Below are 22417 nucleotides of genomic sequence, written 5' to 3'. Positions count from 1 at the left end.
AGTTTTTGTTAAGAAGGGATGCTAAATTGTATCAAATCCTTTTTCAGCATCAATTGAAATATTATATGGTTTTTGTCCTTCAATCTGTGATATGATATATCACATTGATTGATTTGTGTAGGTTGAACCATGCTTGCATCCCTGGGATGAATCCCAATAGGACGTGATGAATGATCTTTTTAATGTGTTATTGAATTTTGTTTGCTAGTATTTTGTCAAAATTTTTGCATTGATAACTATCAAAGATATTGGCCTATAGTTATATTTTTTGATATGTATTTGTCTGGTTTTGAAAATACCAGGGTAAAATACCAGGGTAATACTGCTTTCATAAATGAGTTTGGAAAGATTTCCTACTCCTGTATTTTTCAGAATAGTTTGAGTAGTGTTGGTATTAGTTTTTTAACTGGTAAAATTTAGCAATGAAACCATTAGGTTCAAGGCTTTTCTTTGCTGGGAGAATTTTTTAATTTTTGTTATGCCTTCAATCTTACTGCTTGTTATTGTTTTGTTCAGGTTTTGGATTTCTTTATATTTCAATCTTAGTAAGTTGTATGTGTCTAGGAATTTATTCATTTATTCTAGGTTTTCCAATTTATTGGCATATAGTTTCTCATAGTAGTCTCTAATACTCTGAACTACTGTGGTGTCAGTTGTAATGTCTCCTTTTTTTGTCTCTGATTTTATTTATCTGGTCCTTCTCTCTCTTTTTCTTAGTCTGGCTAAAGTTTAGTCAATGTTATTTATCTTTTCAAAAAATGAACTTTTTTCATTTTTTGATCTTTTATATATTTTTTGCTTCAATTTCATTCATTTCTGTTCTGATCTTTATTATTTCTTTTCATATAATAATTCGGGGTTTATTTGCTCTTCATTTTTTAGTTCTTTAAGGTGCATTGGGAAGTTATTTGAAGTTTTTCTGCTTTTTCTATGTAGGCAGTTATTGCTATAAACTTTCCTCTTAGTAGTGCTTTTTCACTGTATCCCATAGGTTTTAGAATGTTGTGTTTCCATTATAATTTGTTTTAAGAAAATTTTAAATTTTCTTCTTAATTTATTTATTGACCCCTTATCATTTAGGAGCCCATGTTCAATTTTCATCCATTTGTATAGTTTGCAAATTTCCTCTTGCTACTGATTTCTAGTTTTATTCCATTGTGGTTAGAGAAGATACTTGATCTAATTTAAATTCTTTTGAATTTTATAAGACTTGTTTTGTGGTCTAACATATGGTCTATCCTTGAGAATGATCTATGTGCTAAGGAGAAGAAAGTGTATTCTGCAATCATTGAGTGAAATGTTCTGTAAATATCTATTAGGTTCATTTGCTGTATAGTGCCTTTAATCTATTGACTACTAGGAAATAGACTATAACCAATAGTCTATGGTCTATTGACTCCTCTTTTTATAGTTTTTGTTTTGAAGTCTATTTTGTCTGATATAGGTATAGCTACTCCTGCTCTTTTTTGTTTTCTGTTTGCATGGAATATCTTTTTGAATCCTTTCGTTTTCAGTCTATGTGTGTCTTTATAGGTGAAGTGTGTTTCTTGTATATAACAGATCATTATTGTTGCTGTTTTTAATCCAGGTTCTCTATTACTTTTGATTGGAGAGTTTAGTCCATTTACATTCAATGTTACTATGGATAAGCAATGACCTACTCCTGACGTTTTGTTTTTTGTTTTCTGGTGTTTTGTGGTCTTCTCTTCCTTTCTTCCTTTTTCTTGTCTTCCTTTTTATAATGGCGATTTTCTCTGGTGGTATGTTTTAATTCCTGGCTTTTTATTTTTTGTGTATCTGTTGTAGGATTTCTTATTTGGGGTTACCATGAGGTTTGCAAATAACATATTATAACCCATTACTTTAAACCAATGCCAACTTAACATTGGCTGCAAAAATGTATGTCTTCTTTGGAGAAATGTCTGCTCATGTCCTTTGCCTACTTTCTATTTGTGTTATTTGTTTTTTTCTTGTTGAGTTGTTTAAGTTTGTTGTAGACTCTGGATATTAGTCCTTTCTCAGATGTAAAATTTGCCAATATTTTCTCCCATTCTGTCAGTTGTCTGTTTATTGATTATTTTGCTGTTCGGAAAGCCTTTAGTTTAATCAAGTCTCATTTGTCCAGTTCTATTTTTGTTGCAGTTGCTTTTGAGATCTTAGTTATAAATTCTTTGCCTAGGCCAATGTCCTAAATAATTTGTTCTAGATTTTCTTTCCATAGTTTCAGATCTTACATTTAAATCTTTAATCCATCTTGAGTTAAATTTTTTTCTATGGTGAGAGATAGGAGTTCAGTTCTTTACATATGGTTACATATGGCTATCGAGTTTTCCCAGCACCATTTATTGAACAGGGTCACCTTTCCTGAATTTCAGCCTCCAGGCCATGTTCCAAATAACCACCATAAATCTGAGTTCGGGATAATTGACTTCTTTTATATTGTTTTGTGCCTACATCTATCAGTTATTCTTTCCAATGCTCTTGTTTACATTATATTACATATACCACCCCAGATAAATTGTGTATATTGAAATATCAAATACAGTCAATTCTCATTATTTGCAGTGCTCATGTTCTATAAAGTTACCACAAATGCTGAATTAGTGAGTGCTAAAGCATTAGTTCTAGGGGAAATCTAGGGTTAGTTTCCTGGGAGCTTATGTTCACATTTTCCTCAACCAATCAATACATAACCTTATTTTATGTGTCTTTCTGTTTAAAGATGCCTTACTTAATTTATATTGTTGATTCATTAACATTGAATTCATAGCCAAGAGCATGAAAACTCACACCTGAACTAAGTTTATCTAGCACAGATACTTTTCTGTGAAGCACATTACAGCCTTGTGCTTAGTAACACTAGGCAGTACTTTGGCACTACACCTGAGAACCATTTTAAATAGCAAAACACCAATAAACAGCACAAAAATTCCAAAAGCATGGCATTAAATAGGCCCTCAAAAGGAAACTTGTTTAGACTATGAGACCTGAAATAAGAAGGGAGAGGTTGCCTTCAGCTGGGAATGTGCATGCCAGGTGCTCAAATTGCTGCTTTGCACATGTCCAGGAATGACCACATAAATGTTGTACTAATTTGGGGGTTACCAATACATTTTAGTAGTAGACAAAATATATGCAATCTGAAAATAATGAGGATTGACTCTACTGTTTTGAGTGTTCAGGCACTTTCCTGAGTGTTTAATAAAATATCTACACAGAGATAAACATTGAATTAATGAAATGATGTCCATCTTTTGCTTGGATAGAAAAGTCTTTAAAATAGGCCTATGATTGTCAAGTCAGTATTAGGTGATAGAAGTTTGTATATATAAATATAAAGAATTTTGTAAAAACACAAAATTATCAGGCCGTCCTCCAAGTAAGTATAACTAAAGTTTGTTGGGCCCTAATTCAATTTGTGCAGGCACCATACTAAGAATTTTATGTATACTCTCTCCTTTATGCAGTCTCAGTGTGGTAAATTAATATATTCAAGTGCATACCTCTATTAAGTGTCAAATTAGAATACAAAATTCCTGGCCTTTCTAAATTGTTATTCTTAATTAACAGGCATGGCTGTGTCCACAATTAAAAAAATGACTTTTAATAGCTTTTGTTAGTTTTTTTTTTTTTTTTTTTTTTTTTGAGACAGGGTCTCACTCTGTCATGCAGGCTGGAGTGCAGTGGTGCAATCACAGCTCACTGCAGCCTCAACTTCCCAGGCTCAATGGATCCCCCCACCCCAACCTCCTGCCCCCACCCCATCGAGTAGCTGGGACTATAGGCACATACCACCACATCTGGCTAATTTTTGTATTTTTTGTAGAGACGGGGTTTTACCATGCTGCTGCACACTGGTCTTGAACTCCTGGGCTCTAGTGATCCACCTGCCTCAGCTTCCCAAAGTAATGGGAATACAGGTATGCGCCATCATGCCCCACCCATTAATTTTTATATTATAACCTTTAATATTATTTTCCATAAGCATATTTTAAATTCTTCTTGTAATTTTGTGCATATTTGTTTTATATTTATTTTCAGTGTTGACTTTCTTTTGTTATCTGTATATAATTAGTATTTAAGATCAGGAGAAGATGATTTAATAGTAGTTATAAAAATAAGCTCTACTGTATAGACATAAACTCTAGTCCTTGTGTGGTTGGCAAGTATTTTCAATATCTGAAGATACTAGATTTAAAGCAATTTGGAGTTACAGGGCTTGTGACAGATTGTCTTTTCCAAAGACGAGCACAACATCTCTCATCTGCATTGAGCTGTTATAACTCTTCCATCAAGAGGTAAAGTTTACTTTGCCACCTACTTGAATCTGAGACAGCAGCCCCAGACTGCTTTGACCAATACAGTATGCAGAACTGATACTGCCAGTAACAGGCACAGCCCTTAACTGGCCTGGAAACTTGTACTTCCTCCCTGTTGGAAGCTAATCACCATTTAATAAGTGTGACTACTCCCACCCAAGCCCATGTGGAGAGGGCTTGGAGGCAGAGAGGCTGTGCTAGAAACAGAAAGCCCAGGGAAAACAAAAGTGCCAGACCTGCAAATGAAGAAGCCAAGTTGGAAGCCGATCTTTCAGCACCAGCTGACCCCAGTTAATAGCAGATGGATTAGAGATGAACCCCCCACCTGAGTACTTCCTGACTTCCTAACATATAAAAATGTGAGCCCAATAAAATAGTAGAGATTTTATGCCACGACATTTTGAGGTAGTTTTAAATGTAGTAATCAAGAATCAGAATAGGGTCAACAGAGCATATATACCTGCCCTGCTAAAAGGCTTTATTCTTTTAGAACATTTGACTGGACAGTGAGAGCCCATTTTCCCAATGAATTTGCTGTAGGGTAACTGTAGGGTTTGCTACTCCTGCTCTGGAACAACAGGAAACTGAATTCACATCCCATATCTACCATTTACTTTGTGACTGGACAAGTTACTCAACATCTTGAAGCCTTACTTTCCTTTCCAATCAAATGGGGTTACAGTGAGAATTTAATGGTTTAATGAATAAAAAGCATTACCAGCTATCAATTTTAATCATTTTTTATTATATTTTTAGATATAGTGATTTATTTTCTTGGCTAGAAAAAATGAAATTGTATTGCTTCTTGGTTTAAAATAATTGCTGACATTTTTACTATTATACTAACCTGTCAGTGACGATGAGAATATCAGCTAGAGAAAGAGAGGAGGTGTTTTTTCCTTTTGCTTGGTTTACAAAGTCATGTTATTCAATCACTGGTTTCTATATCTATTTTTCATTATATATTTATTTACTATAGAATGCATACCTGCTCAACATATCCTTAAATATAAGATGTTAACATATGTCTATATTTCCACATATGTACAAATGATGAATTTAATAACCTTTGCATGGTTGATAGCACATAAAGCTTAAATTACTTTTTGTGTCTTTTAACAATTGCTTAACTGTTAAAGATAATGAGGTTTATAATTGCAGTCATTGTCTTTCTCTAATTGTACTTTCACAAATTAGCCTTCAGACCAAATCTATTTGAAGCTACTCTTCTACTTTTACTCTTCCCAATTTAGTCTCTGAATCTCCCCTACCCCGTCTCATTCTTTCTTCTTCCTTTCTTCCTCTCTCCACGTACACATATATGCATATGCACATATATGTCTATGTGCATACATGCAAACACATACATATTTAGGTTTGACTTCTCAGTATTTGGTCTTTGGGTTAGGAATCCTACTTACAGCAGTCCACTGAGATGCTGAGTTCCTTTTATTTCAGTTCCTTATGACCATTTGTCTGTCTAAGCTTTGATAAAATATGGCAGGGTTCAGGATTATTGGCAGTCTTTTCTTCAGTGAACCCTAAAACTGGAACTTCATAAAAGTTTCACATCAGGAGAAACATGTAGAGTAGATATGAGCAGAAATAAGATTAGCAACTGCTTTGAAAATCAGATTGTTCTTATTTCTCTGCTATATGTGGAGTTCTCTTACTGGTATGCCCAGGAAGTCTTAATTTCCTCTGGCATCTGCCAGCCTGTTTCACCACATCATGCTAATTCATCCCACTGAAAAAGTTGTAAAACGCAGGAAGCTTAAATAAGCCCAGGAACTGCATTCATCACTCTTTTTAAAAAATGAAACACAGAATATGTTTGCTTTATTTACAGTATTGGCTTCATGCAAATCAAATTTATGTGAAATATTATTGCACCGAAAGGGTGTAATGTTCATTTCTTGCATGATACTAAATTTATCTTTAGGAAACAAAGACAAGTGAAGCAGCAAATAGTCTCTAATCCAAACTTGCCGAGCAATCTCTGCCACACCATATGCACTTTGTGAGTTAAAAAGTTACGTTTTTATCCTAATTATTTATACTATAAATTCTGGTATTGCATCTAAATTCTATTAATTTTCAAAAAGTTTCATTTCATTAATTAGCTTATGGTAGGACAAAGGGGTTTCACTATATCTACAGATGAGACTTCATTCCTTGTCTAGACTGGCTGGTGAAAACCTGGCTCCATCCCAGCCTAGGGGCAGTGACCCAGGTATAAACTCTAGGTCCAGCATCCTAAGTATAAATCCTGCTCTGTCCCTCAATTATTGAGTAAGTTCAGGGTAAAATGAACACTGCCAAGCACAAAGAGGGCTATAAAGAGGTATAAGACATAATCCTTGCCCTCATGGACTTTCGGGCTAGATTTTTGATCAGTAGATCTTAAGAGCGTGAAATATAAGCTTGTACACCTCCCAGAGCATTACTCATGTGAGGTGGAATGGAACATGCTGAAGGACACATAATCCATGTTTTAAACTGAAGAGGATCCATATAGTTAGCTAAGCTTTTAGAAGTACAGGTTGAGCATCCCTAATCGGAAAATCTAAAATCAGAAATCCTCCAAAATCTGAAAGTGTTTGAGCACCAACATGATAAAAATGGAAAATTCCACATGTGACCTTATGTAATGAGTTTCAGTCAAAATGCAGGCATACAACCCACAGTTTATTCAGCATTCCCAGGAGAAAAAAGACCCTCCCAGCCTGTTTTCCTATTCAATACCTCACCTATGTTGCTTCTCAGTAGCTGATCTTGGAACATTAATGATACCAAAGGGGAATGTTTTAGGTGCAGATCAAGATAGCAACTAAAACTTATGATAATTAACTTAGGAACTTAAATCAGTGAGTGAATTTCCAGGGACACTGAGAACACTAATTCTCTGTGATTTTAAAATGTCTCCATTTGTTATATTCTCTGATTTTTCTTCCCGTATTTTTATGAGCAAAGCTTATATCAACCCTATAAAAATGTTATACTAGTATAAGGAAGAGTAACAGAAAGGTACAGTGTGGAAAAGTGAACCCTGGTTCATTGACTGATAAGCCAGAGGAACTCAGGACCTAATAGGCTGCAGGAGAACATCAAAATAGGACATCAACTAGATTGCCCCTGCCCCCTCAAAGGTATACAAGTGAGTACAAGGGCCACTTTATTTGGTTCAGCATTATAAGAATTAGAAGGGTGAGGTTCCATGAACCCCCGTTTGTTATGTAATGAAGATGATTAACTTTCTGGCTTGCTGAGTAAAATGGTACTCATAATAGAATCAAAACCTTTCCTGAAGGTCAGACATGCTATATTTATTGCTTCCTCCTTGTCTATAAGCCAGAACATTCTCTCACTATTGTAATACAAGCTAATAAGAGCCAAATAAATCTTTGATCCTTTGGCTCACTCTGCCATTAAACACAAGCCATTGTAAAGTCACGAAAATTACCTGAGAAGGATGTGGAAAAACTGTTTTTTTCAGAAAAGACCAACCACAGTGATTAAAGGGATGAAAAAGATGACCTGCTTGAAAACTCTAAAGAACCCAGTATTATTTGAAAGAAGAGTAAGCTGAATGGTAACTTAATAACTATCTTCAGATTTCAACAGGACTACTACTTCTGTTTTATCCATTTCTATAGAGTTTGAAACTACTAAGGAATTATTCTGAAATCTTTCTGTAACTAGCATATTTGACTCATTTTATACTAATTATTATAACTTTTTTCCATTTAAAAAGTCTGAACTTGTATTTGGCATTCTTCCATTTGAAAGAATAAGTGTTAGGAAGAGATAATCAAATAGTATTACTCTCTTTTTCTTCTTCTTATATATGAAAAGATGGTATTGTTTTTCTTGGCATAAACAAACTTTGACTTGTTCTTGCCATTTATCAGACTCAAAAATCTGTGGATTGAAGTCTTCTGTTACTTAGCTCCAGCTATGCTGTGAGTTATTATTGCCAAGCCTTAATAATAATGACAAAAAAGGGGGAAATAAACATGTTAGAAGTTAAATTGCATTCCTTGTTACTTTATAAACTGAAATAACAAGACTTGGAATCATTATCTTGTAGATTTCTGGATAAAATTAATATGTAGGGCCTTTAACTTGTTTTGAATCTCTTAATGAACATTTTCTATGTGAGAAGTATTGTTTAGTGCTAGGTTTTTGGGTAAAAGAGAAAAAAAGAGAAAGAGTAAGACAGGATATCAGAGCTCAAGATGCTTCTAATCTGGTGGTAAAGATAATTTAATGAATTAGAGGTCGGTAAGCAACACCTAATCATATACATGTGTAGTACCTCAAGGGAAACACAAATCCTGCTTGGGCAAGAACACTGAGATAGATGTCTAAACAGGATTTCTTGTTTTTAACTCTCAAGTTTCACAATAACATAGCTCAGTTCGTTTTAGTGCCCCCGTCTACTCTCAAACTCCATCCCCGACATATTTTCATCAGACTATTCTTTCTTTCTCTTTGTTGAGTTGGTTTTTGCTTTGTTGTTCTTATATCTGAGTTTCTCCTTACTTATAAATTTTTTTTACAACTTTTCACCTGTCAAAGCCTCAATTTTATCTCGTTTCTGCTAATTGCATTCTTTTATTTCCTGCTTTTATGAGCCACTCTCCTATAAAATTTCTCAATTTAAATTCCAGAGAAGGAACTTCTGATTATCCCCACTTAGCTTCATACCGTATTATGTCATAGGTCCCAAGCCAATGCTTGGGTCAGAAGCCAATATGCATTCAATTTAGACTTACTCATTATGGCTTCTCCTGCAACAGGAACTGTGGTCCTGACAGTTTCCTCTGGAATGAGATAAGGCATAGCAAGTATCGTAATGTGCTGTTAAATTTTGAAGAAAGTATGGAATTTGAAAAATTGAAAAGAAAAAGATAAGGATTGAAGGAACATTTGGAGACAACCCAGATATGCTGATGAACACAGTGAGGATAGGGCTTAGAGAGATCTACTTTATCTAGGGAGAAAGCATGCTCAGTAGTGGAAACACTTCTGGTTAGGTAGGGTGAGAACAGGAACTAGCAGCTCTCTAAAGCAAGCCACGACTTTAGACTGATTGTTCTTGAGTCCATAACTTAACAAGCAATAGTTAAGGGAATTTAGTTGTCCTATGTGCCTATTAAATAACTGGATAGGGGTTTTAAAATCATTTTTTAAAAAAGCAATTAAAAATACCTTTCATTTTGATTAGTAAGGGAATTTTTTAAAGAGAAACTCAGGACATATTTGACTATAGGAAGAGATTATACTCCTTTCACTTAGAAAAATACATAACCCTGGAGGAGCTAGATGTGATAAGCCAGGAAATAGAAAAAGTGCCATTGTAAGTATAGACAGATATCGGGGGAAATTCAGCCAGATATTGGGCAAAATTCACCCCCGATATTTCATGTAGGTTCTTTTCTATTTTCCCTAAGCATCGGCCAGTTTGAGAAATAAAGGGACAGAGTATAACAGAGAGAAATTTTAAAGCCGGGTGTCCGGGGGAGACATCACATGTTAGTAGGTTCCGTGATGCCCCACAAGCTGTAAAACCAGCAAGTTTTTATTAGGGATTTTCAAAAGAGGAGGGAGTGTACGAATAGGGTGTGGGTCACAGAGATCACGTACTTCACAAGGTAATAGAATATCACAAGGCAAATGGAGGCAGGGCGAGATCACAGGACCACAGGACCGGGGCGAAATTAAAATTGCTAAGGAAGTTTCAGGCACCATTGTCATTGATAACATCTTATCAGGGACAGGGTTTGAGAGCAACCGGTCTGACCAAAATTTATTAGGCGGGAATTTCCTCGTCCTAATAAGCCTGGGAGTGCTATGGGAGACTGGGGCTTATTTCATCCCTACAGCTCGACCATAGAAGATGGCCACACCCAAGGGGGCCATTTTAGAGGCCCACCCTCAGGGGCGCATTCTCTTTCTCAGGGATGTTCGTTGCTGATAAAAAGAATTCAGTAATATTTCTCCCATTTGTTTCTGAAAGGAGAAATATGGCTTTGTTCCGCCCGGCTCACTGGCGGTCAGAATTTAAGATTATCTCTCTTATTCCCTGAACATTGCTGTTATCCTGTTCTTTTTTCAAGGTGCCCAGATTTCATATTGTCCAAACACACATGCTCTACAATTTGTGCAGTTAACGCAATTATCACAGGGTCCTGAGGCGACATATATCCTCCTCAGCTGACAGGATTAAGAGATTAAAGTAAAGACAGGCATAGGAAATCATAAGGGTATTGATTGGGGAAGTGATAAGTGTCCATGAAATCTTCACAATTTATGTTTAGAGATTGCAGTAAAGACAGACATAAGAAATTATAAAAGTATTAATTTGGGGAACTAATAAATGTCCATGAAATCTTCACAATCCATGTTCTTCTGCCATGGCTTCAGCCAGTCCCTCCATTCGGGGTCCCTGACTTCCCGCAACAGAGATATTTATATTTCAGCCTGACCCTAATCCTAACCCAAATTCTAATTCTAAAAGAGATCACATTTAAAATATATCTTTATTTTGGAAGAATTGCAAAGCTAAACTTTTCTAAAATCCTAGTCTTTAGCGAGACAATGTTATTTTGAGTTAAGTCAAAAATTTTGCACACACACATGCACACATGCATGCTGTGGCTGTCTTGTGGCTTTTCTCTTGAAACGGGTATGTGATTATATTATTTTCCCCCTCCCTTTAGAAAGACATAACACATGTCATTGGTCATTATTTTGCCACATGGTGACCCTAGTTTAAAGTTTTGTTCTATGTTCATGTTAAAGGAGAAAAAATGATAAATGACAATGTAATCAAGAAATTGAATATAAACTTGCCGATTCGTCTAATTACAGAGTTTAGTGCTGTGGGTTCCAATTTGTCTCTTCCTAGACAGTTGCTTTGTAGCCATGAATGAATGAATTCGTAGTATTGAAAACCTGCTCCCAGTGCTATGTAATTTATCAAATAATATGTGTGAGTATAAGATATAACTGCTGCCCACAAAAACTCATAATTTATTTGAGGACACAAAACTCATATACATAAAATAATTCATGAATGAGACATATTCACATGTTATATGCAGGCAGGTCCTGCTTTTACTGTGCTTGTGGAAATCCAATTTTAAAATATATTATTTTAAGATAAATTCTCACCTGGGAGTATGTTGTATTCTGACACTATTATCTCTGTCTTTTGGGGCATATTTGGCTTACATACAAGTCAAAGAATACTAGTTTAAAAAGTTGTTAAATTCAAATTTACCCAACATATATTATCTATTATATGTTATGCATTCTTTTTTATATGTTATCACAAACTACAATTTCAGCACCGTCCATGTTCCTCGTTTTTTAGATAAGAAATGGCTCGGAAAAGTTAGGTAATATGGCCAAATTTACACATCTACTAAGTGTCAATGCTGAGATGTGAAAGTCAGTTTTTCTCAGTCAAACTTTAAGAGTCTCCTTACTGTCTATGTGAATGTTTGTGTCCCCTCAAAATTTGTATGTTGAGACACAATCCCTAATGCAATGATGTTAAGAGGTGAGGTTAGGAGGTGATTAGATCAGGAGGGTGGAGCTCTCATGAGTGGGATTATTGCTGTTATAAAAGAGGCCTGAGGGAGCTTGTTCACCCCTTCTTCCATCTGAGGACACATAGACGGTGCCATACATGAAGAACAGGCCCTCACCAGAGACTGAATCTGATGGGGCCTTGATCTTGGACTTCCCAGCTTCCAGAAGTGCGGGCAATAAATTTCTGTTTATAGATTATCCAGTCTTAGGAATTTTGTTGTGTCAGCCCAAACAAACTAAGATAAAAATCCTTTAACCTTCATTCAATGATTGTGTGGTAAGTTATTGAGGATTGATTAAAGCTCTTTACTAGGCATTGCCAATGCTTAAAGCTCTAAAATACAAAACAGAGAGACATGGATACTACTTATGCAGAGATTATAAATTCTATTGTTTATATGATTAGACTCTACGACTGTTCTACTTAAATGCTAATTGAGGAATGCAACACCAGGTAAGGAAAAGGTCTGAGAGGGTTTGGTTAGTATGGGTTAGCATCAGGAGGAAGATTTCATGGGGGAATTTGACTAATTTCTTAAAAGTTTAATAATAGCAACGATATAAATAAATATCTTTGCTTTTACTTCTTTCTTTCTCCCCTCCCTCTCCTTTTCTTCCTTTCTGTCTTCTATTTGCTGCATAACTACTATATGTCATAGAATAGTTGATGACATTTTCAAATGTAAATCGCTTTCATCTATATTATCTCATGTTATCCTTGTAACAATCTTTTAGGTTAAATACAGAAGTATTAGCTTCTCTTGCTGATGAGAAAATCTGTAAACATTGTTTTCCAAGTTTTTGCCCTACATACAAATATAGGACCTCAACCCCATATAACATAAGTTCCGTCAAGAGTTGCTAAAGTCCCTAAGCAGTATCTTGTATGTGTTTATAAACCAGTCTGGAGCTAGCTGATTTTCCAGGTTCTAGCAGGGTTTCTTCTGACCAGTACTTCGTTTGCCATGTCACATTTACTGGGTACTACCACTCAAGAATGCCTTTGCTGTCACTTCCACTGGTCTCATACCACTAGCACACTATGCCTTCAGTTTTTAGTCACATGCCAATTTCTTTTATTTTTAATTTTATTTATTTATTTATTTATTGTTTACTTTAAGTTCGGGGATACATGTGCTAAATGTCAAGTTTGTTACATAGGTATACATGTGCCATGGTGGTTTGCTGCACCTATCAACCTGTCATCTAAGTTGTCACATGCCAATTTCAAGATTTAAGATAGGAGTTCACCAGGAGCTTAGGTAAGAAAAAACACTAGTACTTGGCTTTGCCTCCTTTATTCTTATTATTAAGACTTTGTTATTCAGTCAAACTCCTGCTAGACTTCCTTTCCCTAGGAATGGTTTTTCCTGCTTGCCTTTTGCAAGCAGGTTCTTTGCTTTTTCTGAATCCTAGTGGTGGTCGATCAAGGTGGAACCTATGAGTAAGAGGTAGGTCAAGAACTAAACTTTTTGAATTCCAGAACCAAAAATACAGAATGAAAAAAAATTAATTAAGAGTTCTTTTTCATTCTAAAATAGGTTTTTTACAAGGCTAAACAGTGGGAACAATTTTGAGAAAGGCACAGAGATGTACAAAAGCTTAATTTATAAGAAACACTAGAGTTCCCATATGCTGTGAAAGGTTGCTGCTGAGTAAGGAAATGTGTAGATGTTTGAATGCCAGACAAAGAAATTTCCAAATCTCCTTTCAATTTCCTTTTAATAGCCCATTAAACTTTTCATGCTATGTTTTCATGCCATGGTTTGTTTGTTTATTTATTTATTTATTGAGAGTCTCACTCTGTCGGCCAGGCTGGAGGGCAGTGGCACTATCTTGGCTCACTGCAACCTCTGTCTCCCGGGCTCAAGTAATTCTCCTGCCTCAGCCTCCCAAGTAGCTGGATTACAGGCATGTGCCACCATGCCTAATTTTGGCATTTTTAGTAGAGACGGGGTTTCACCATGTTGGCCAGGCTGGTCTCAAACTCTTGACCTCAGGTAATCCGCCCGCTTTGGCCTCCCGAAGTATTGGGATTACAGGTGTAAGCCACTGCGCCTCGCTGCCATGGTTTATTTGTAGACCCTTATGATATACAGCTTATAATTTCTACTTATTTCCCATGATTTCAATCACTTCATACTTATAAATACAAAGAGTTTTCTGTATTAAATTTTTAAGATGAATTTCATTGATTAATATTATTTAGGACATAGAAAAAAACACAACTTAAATTCAGTGTTTATAATAAAACAAGTTGGTTTATGCATAATGTATTCCTATCTTCTAGCAAACATCTGCTGCACTAGGAACCCCAACACTGGCTTTTTCTGCAAAGAAAAAAAGTAACAAAAAGAAAATATTTACAGCTATTTTCAGATCCAAATTCAAAATTTTAGCTTGGACTAGGACTCAGTGGGACTTCATTAGAATTGCTGTAGAGAATTTGAAAACTGAAAAGAGTTTCTGCATTCCCTGTGCAGCAGCAGGTCTGCAGAATTCAGAATAATCCCCCTGGGAGGCATTAAGCAACAAGTCATGATTTCTCACTTTCCTGTTTCATTTGTTTGAGAAGGTAGTTTTCCTTTTGTGAGAGAGGGTAAAAATGAAGTTATTAGTTTTGGTTTTTGCTCTCCTGCAGTATCATGTCAAGCTTACTTATGTCTGAAGTTTTCAGCTGTTCCTCTATCTGGTGGATTAAAAAATGTGCCCTTTATAAATACGATTAGTATGGAGAATTGATACATTAACAGTTAGCTTTATAAATTGACAGATTTCTAAATTAACCTATGGTCCACAAATCAAGTTCTATCACTATTTCCTGCCACCCAAATCAGTGATGAAGCCTCTTCCACACTAAATGAAGAGTGGCGAGGGACAGAATTCCGCTTGTCTTCCTTTTGCTGCACTAACTATACCAGGCAAACCCTTCTTAAAACCCTGATTTTTCTAGATACATGTTTCTTAGATAAGTTACATGTTTCTTAGATAATCTGTCATATATTTGACTACTAATGTAGTAGTTTTTAAAAATATTGGTAGAACAACCTGATGTTACTTTAAAAATAAAACAGAAAATAGTAGTGGCTAATGATTCCTTTTTTTTTCTTTCCAACATTTTTATGATTCCAAAAATTTTCTGTTGTTTTTATAGGATCAAAGATTTTTTTTAGGTAAAAATAGAAGATTTTTTGTGGTGTGAGATTTGAGGAGCATGCACCAGGTTCATCTTCTCAAGAACAGTGTCTTGCCCATCCCTGAGAACTGACACTCCCCACTTAGAGATGCATTTCCTTTGTGAATTAAGGATGGCAAGCTGAAGAACTGGAAGTAGCAACTTTATTCCCTCAAAGAGGGAAGAGGCTCTCCAGGGTGTCTCAATACCTTTATATTATTAGGTTTCACTTAATACCTTTATATTATTAGGTATCCACAGGTTATCCTGGACTTCATTGTGCAGCATTGCATGAGACACTTTAGTTTCCATGCTTAGCTGTTAGCTGCTTCAGGCAGGGAACGAGGATGCTGTCGATGAAAGATGAAAGATAAAAGGAAGGGAAATTAAATGGCCCCTAAATTACAAGAAGGGTGATAATATTACAGGCTAAGGTTAAGACTGTGTACCAAGACATTTAACGCAGTAGGTTAAGAAGGCAGAGTAATAAAGAGACAACCTTGGCAAGTGCCACCACAAACCCAGGAAGCCAGGACTCCTGCAGTGGGTCTCCATGTGGTGAAGAGTCCCACTCTTCTGTCCTCTGACTGTGCTCCTCTTCTAGGTAGGAGGATTTTCTGGGTCTAAGGGGATGTTTCCACCCAGAACCCTCCTTCTAAACTATGCCCCAGCAATCCCAGAAACCATCACTTCATGTCCAGTGCCTACATGAACCTCTTCCCCATATCCATCCTTCCAGTTATACCCATGCATGTTCCTCTAGATCCAAGCATGATTTCCATTTGTACTCTTGCCCTGGCCTGGAAAATGTTAGGACAGCCTGACCATGCTTGTTCATAATACACATTAATCTGGAACTGGTCCTGTGTAAGTCTGGAGGTTACCAGAGAATGAAGGAGAATGAAGTCTAATTAGTTCTTTGCTTATGTTCTTAGGGCTTAGGCTGTTTAGGCCTGGATTTGCTCAAGAAAATTCACACACATAAAGATCAATGATGTGTATATGGAGATCTGAAAAGCTGAGTTTTACAACTTTGGAATCAGGTTGTCTTGTTACATGGGTTTTAGGGGAGAAAAGTGGAAGGAGAACCATCCCTGCACATGAAAGCACCAGTAATGAATAAATTATTAGTTAAAAGAGATAGCAGGGTTGAGAAGAGATTTGACATGGAAGGGCTATATTGGACATGCTTATAGTCAGAGAGAAGTGGTGAGTGACAAGGGAAGGGAAAATTTGCTTCAGTATATACTGACATTATTAAAACAAGTACTTTGAGTTTATTGAATAATGAACATTCCTCTTTATATAGCAAATAATTTATCATTACTTTTTTTGGTAGTGTGTAGAGTTTTCCTATAATGTTTTACTATCCATATACTATTATATATTCTATATAATGAAGTTCAATTTACAGACTCCTCAGTGTAGGACTAATACTAATCCATCTAGTGTTGATGACTCATTGTTTTGATGAAGGCACCTGTACATCTGGAGAATATTATGGATGGAATTTTGTCTCCCAAAATTCGTATATTCGAGGGCTAACCCCTAATGTGTTGGTATTTGAAGGTAACTACCTTTGTGAGGTAGTTAGGTTTAGATAAGCTCATGAGGGTGGGAGCCTCATGATGACATTATTACCCTTAGAAGAAGGAAGCTTGGTCTCTCCCTCACTCTCTCTGCCATGTGTGAACACAGAAAGAAGGCGACTATCTGCAAGTTAGGAAGAGGGACCTCACAAGAAACTGACCAGGCTGGCACCTTCATCTTTGACTTCCAGCCTCCAGAACCATGAGAATATAAACGTCTGTTGTTTAAGCCACCAAGTCCGTGGTCTTTTGTTATAGCAGACTAAGACAAATATACAGACATAGAGTTGATAATTTGGGGCATAAGAATGAGTATATGCTGAAGCCCTGTAGGGCTTGTCCTGCAACTTATTTAAAATGGCCCTGGAAGTCACATTTTTTCTTTGACTACTAAAGGAAGCATATGTAACTTCACAGCGGAACACAATAACATATTTGCTTTTCTGTAAAATTAATTGGAAAGTCTGTGGATCTAGCATTTTTCTTTCTGGTGATGCTTGGTCCCAAGAAAACCATATTCTCTCCTACTATGATCAGTGTTCTCTGACTGGACACCATTCAGAACACTAGTTCTAATTTATGTGCTAGTGACCCAGCAGGCCACAGACTTGCATATTCACTTGAGCACATTTATTTATCTTGTATGCAAGGTTAATGGAGAGCAAGGAAGTTAGTCCTTGCTATTTCAAGAACATGTACATGAACAACTTGGAATTAGCTTATTTCAAATTGCACACATTGGTCTCAATCAAAATAACTGTTTACAGTTTATCAGATGTGGCATGAGATCCATTGCCAGTTGGTTGAGCAAAGTCCAGGCATAAACAATGGTAAAAATTGTGTCTTTTTTGATAAGATTAAAAACTATGATAAATGGTTGAATAAAAAATCAATGTGGGATAACATTTATTACGATGGCTTGCATTCTTATCCATATGTTAAATCAGTGTTGTCATATTAAGAAGAGAAAAAATGATTTTAAAATAATTCTCAGCATGTGTAGTTGATTAGAAGTAGATTTCCATGACCGGGCGCTGTGGCTCACGCCTGTAATCCCAGCACTTTGGGAGGCTGAGGCAGGCAGATCACAAGATCAGGAAATCGAAACCATCCTGGCTAACACGGTGAAACCCCGTCTCTACTAAAAATACAAAAAATTAGCCAGGTGTGGTGGCGGGCGCCTGTAGTCCCAGCTACTCGGGAGGCTGAGGCAGGAGAATGGCGTGAACCCGGGAGGCGGAGCTTGCAGTGAGCCTAGATCGCGCCCCTGCACTACAGCCTGGGGGACAGAGCAAGACTCTGTCTCAAGAAAAAAAAAGAAGTAGATTTCCATTTTTCAAACACTAGAGTGGGCTATGTGTTCTGAAATGGAATGGAAATATGGAGGAAATGATGTGATCAGAGTTCTTGATGCTCCACTCTTCTGGGGAAGGTGAGCTCAGGGAAGCCTAGTGTTAGGCAGTGAGCGTATGAATAGGGAAGAGTCATGCTAGCTCGCTAGTTCCGGTTCCTCTCGGGGAAAGCAGCTGCTATCATTCAGAGCTGCGTCTAGCCTTTGCCTGCATCGCAATATAGAAAAACTTCTTAAAATATATAGGGTCATAACTTTCAGTCAGAACGAAATAGTGTACCCATTTTTCCCTGTTCTTCCCTGTTAAGCACAACTATAAAGCAGAAGAAACAACCAAAGGATTAGTCTAAAAGATGCTAGAGGAGAGTGAGCTGGCTTGGGACGCCAGAGCTAAAGAAGTGGCACAGCACCAGAGCATCCTGAATACTCCCACCTACCAGAGGAAGCTCACTCAGATCTGGCATTTCTGGACACTCAAAATAATAACTGAAGACAGCCCAGGCGATCCCATTTACCTGTCCTTGGATCTAATGGGAGTCCCTCTGACCACACCAGGGGAACCTGTCACTACTAACAAGGAGAATTGACTGGGACCTCTACCACAAAAACCAACCAGGTGGAGGCACTATCCTTCCCTGCCAGGCTTATTTTTAAAACTGCATATTAAGGGCTATATAGTGTGATATTGGAAGGATATCGAATGTCCTTTTTATGTGTGTGATATATCCAATATCTCACAATATCACACTATATAGGTGGAAGGATAGAAACATGTATCAACAGAACAGAATGTAGGACCCAGAAACAGACCTACACAAAAATTCTCAACTGATTTTTGACAAAATGAAAAAGCAATTCAATTAAAAAAAAAACTTTTTCAACAGGTGGTTCTGGAGCAATTCAGTATCAATAGGCAAGGATGAACGTTGACTTTAACCTCATACCTTATTTAAAAATTAATTCAAAATGGATCATAAACTTCCAAGAAAATGTAAAACTATAAAACCTAAAAAAAAGAAAAAGTAAGAGAAAAATAGCCAGGATCTTGGGCTAGGTGAGTTCTTAGATGTGACATAAAAACATGATACATAAATCAATAAATTGGATCTCATCAAAATTAAAAATTACCCTGAGAAAGCCCAAATGAAGAGGATGAAAGACAACTTATACTTTCTTTAAGAACTAAACATGCAAGTACCACATGACCTAGCAATTTATTGCTGGACATTTATTCCAGAGAAATGAAAAGTTATGCTTTCAGAAAAGCATGTACATAATTGTGCATAACAATTTTATTCATAATAGCCAAACCTGGAAACAGCCCAGATGTTCTTCAGTGGGTGAATCATCACCTAACACTTTGATATTACAATAGAATGCTGCGCTTTATTTATGGTTTAGCTAGTGATGTTTTCTTACATAGATTTCTGTAAATATTCCCTTCCCTCAGATTGCTGAACTATTCTGGATGGCATGCTTTCAGCAAGGTTTCCTATTGCTAGATGGTTAGGAAGTATTTTTCTGTTATTGCAAAATCTCCTCGTCCCCCATTCCTTATTTTGCTTATTTGTATCCAGAGCGCTTCTAGAAGAGAGTGAAGTTTGAATTCAAATAGACAAGATTTTAATCATATTCAGCTAAATGAAATGTTGTAATTCATTTCCCTTTTAATTCATGCTTTCTCTACAGTAATTAAATATATATTCTTTTGTTTTGAACAAATGTTTTGAGCCTACCAATGGTTATCATCAGAAATACATAATAGTATTTCCAAGGTATTTTGATCTATATCATTACCAACGTTGATTAAAACAAATACACATCATTGGCCGGGTATGGTGGCTCACACCTGTAATCCCAGCTCTTTGGGAAGCCGAGGTGGGTGGATCACCTGAGGTCAGGGGTTCGAGACCAGCCTGGCCAATATGGTGAAATCATGTCTGTACTAAAAATACAAAAATTAGCCAGGAGTGGTGATGCGCGCCTGTATTTCCAGCTACTTGGGAGGCTGAGGCAGAAGAATCGCTTGAACCCGGGAGGCGGATGTTGCAGTGAGCCAAGATCACACCACTGCACTGCAGCCTGGGGGACAGAGCAAGACCCTGTCTCAAAAAAACCCCAAACAAACAAAAAACAAATACACATCATTATAGTTACTACCCAACCTAGAAACCTGTTTTCAATAATTAGAGTATAATTTAGTGAGTATATAAAAACATTTTAAAATAATTTCAATTTTACTCTTCATATGCAAATGCTTACAGGGGCAGTTGATATGAAATATCATATAAAATATTATTTGTATATTTACATAATTATCCATTGGGAGATTCATCATTTAAAAGCAAAGTGTTTCTAGAGCATTTTTTGAAAACTTTTTCTTTTAAGTTTGCTGATATTTACCTTTTTAAAGTATTAATTTGTTTAAATTTGTTAAACAGAGTTGTTTAGAAAGGGCTTTTATTTAACCATTTATTGATGGCCTAATATATTTTAATCTCTAGAGTTAATGAGGATAATGGACTTACCATGCAAAAAGTTGAAGTCACTAGATTATGTTCACACAATAGAGTTAGGACTGAAAGTTTGGCCTCCTATTCGTTCTACTATTATTTCCACCATACTGCACTAGTCTTCAGAACTTTTTCTAACACTTATTTACAAATAAACTAATTCAAATTGCTGCAGTTATTCCAAATGCCAAATCAAAGCCCAAATTAAAAAAATGTATTTATGTGTTTCCACATAAAAGCGTCATAGACTGGGCGTGGTGGCCCACGCTTGTAATCCCTGCACTTTGGGAGGCCGAGGTGGGCAGATCACGAGGTCAGGAGATCAGGACCATCCTGGCCAACATGGTGAAACCCCGTCTCTACTAAAAATACAAAAATTAGCTGGTCGTGGTGGTGTGTGACTGTAGTCCCAGCTACTTGGGAGGCTGAGGCAGGAGAATTGCTTGAACCCAGGAGGCAGAGGCTACAGTGAGCCAAGATTGCACTACTGCACTCCAGCCTGGCAACAGAGCGAGACTCCATCTCAAAAAAAAAAGTCATGGTTGGTGGAAATGTTTATAGAAGGCATTATCATATGGGTTGTAGACAATTTATATTTACTTTCTTCCTTTACATGCACAGTTACTGCAGACTAGTCCTATTTCTCCAGAACCAGGACTAGTCTTCAGGCCTAGCGTATTAGGCAATAAACATTCTATCTGGATATATGCACATTCTATATTGTGGCAGAGCTAGTTGTAGTCTCCCTTTGTCTCTATGCCACTCTTTTCCTACTCACGAACATGTTGGATAGCCATAAAGTTCCTCTGGTCCGATGGTGCTCTTGGGTGTCACTCCACTACCTACTTTTAAAGTTTAGCAGGGTATTTGAATGCAGAATCTGGTATCTTTATTCTGTGCACTAAAAGCTTGAGTTAAAAAGAAAGGAAAATGTTTTTTGATGTTAGAACAAATATTATCTTACTCTCTGTCATCCACTTCCACCATCCAGTAGTCATTTTTTAAGACCAGGGCAACTTGCATATTGCTACATTTAATTTTACCTGTCAGCATTACTTAAGTAATATTTTATTCTCAATGAATACAATTAATTTATAAGACAAGTAATGAGAAATTCTAAAAAACTGTGTTGTTCTATGGCATATTTTGGTATCTTTGCAAGTCAACCACTTGGTTAGAAATCTTTTTTTCTTAGATTTGTTAACTCTCTCTCTTTATATCACAAGTCTTCTGTGTTTTAAATATGTGTCATAAATTATATTAGCCATCCTCCACTCTGCTGGTTTTAAATTTACTCTGTGGATAGTCTTTTAAATGTTCCAGAAAATCATCATTCTTCATTTTAGTTTGTTGGAGGTAAAATCCATTTATTGAAATAAGAGTAACTTTCAAAGCACAATGATTTTCTTTGTTAATTCGACTTGTCCAATTTTGCTAACAATAGCAACAGGTTAGAATTTCCTGTAAGCAAAATAATAAAAATAAGAAAAAATGCCAACCAGAAAAATAATTTGAAGTTTAACAATCCTCAATCAAGGCATAAAAATTAAAGGATAAAAAAGAGAATTGTTTTGGCTGTGACAGACACTCTCATGACCTTAGTGGTGTTCAGTGGACCAAAATGTAAGCCCTCAAATTAATATGAAAACTGATTACTTTTTAGCAGGTATTTTTTTTCCTAGTTATAAAGATAATGTGCCCTTTATCTTGAGGAAATATTAGAAACACAAAGGAAAATATTTCAAAGAAATTGTACTAAAGATAATTTTGTGATATTCTGCATGGCAGTGTTGTCAGTACAAGCTAAACATCATCAAGTTCAATTAGATCTAAGCAAATATGCTTTTAAGGAGAATATTTGTTTCCAT

At 36.3% G+C, this 22417-nt stretch overlaps 1 protein-coding gene across 1 annotated transcript in view; it reads left to right on the top strand.

The window, feature by feature from the left end:
- The window catches only part of LOC129397422 (ATP synthase subunit a-like), a 903826-nt gene that overhangs the window by 480637 nt on the left and 400772 nt on the right, over window positions 1-22417 (top strand). Inside the window, exons 9-10 of the transcript XR_010111618.1 lie at window positions 3827-3920; window positions 13083-13824. The gene's annotated coding sequence lies outside the window, so the exon portion shown is untranslated. Of the gene's footprint in view, window positions 1-3826; window positions 3921-13082 lie in introns of the transcript that reaches the window.

The sequence above is a fragment of the Pan paniscus genome, chromosome 2 (genome assembly GCF_029289425.2).
Source record: "Pan paniscus chromosome 2, NHGRI_mPanPan1-v2.0_pri, whole genome shotgun sequence".
NCBI classification, from domain to species: Eukaryota; Metazoa; Chordata; class Mammalia; order Primates; family Hominidae; genus Pan; species Pan paniscus.
The sequence above is the reverse complement of the archived record's forward strand: the minus strand, read 5'-3'. Positions and strand labels throughout refer to the sequence as shown.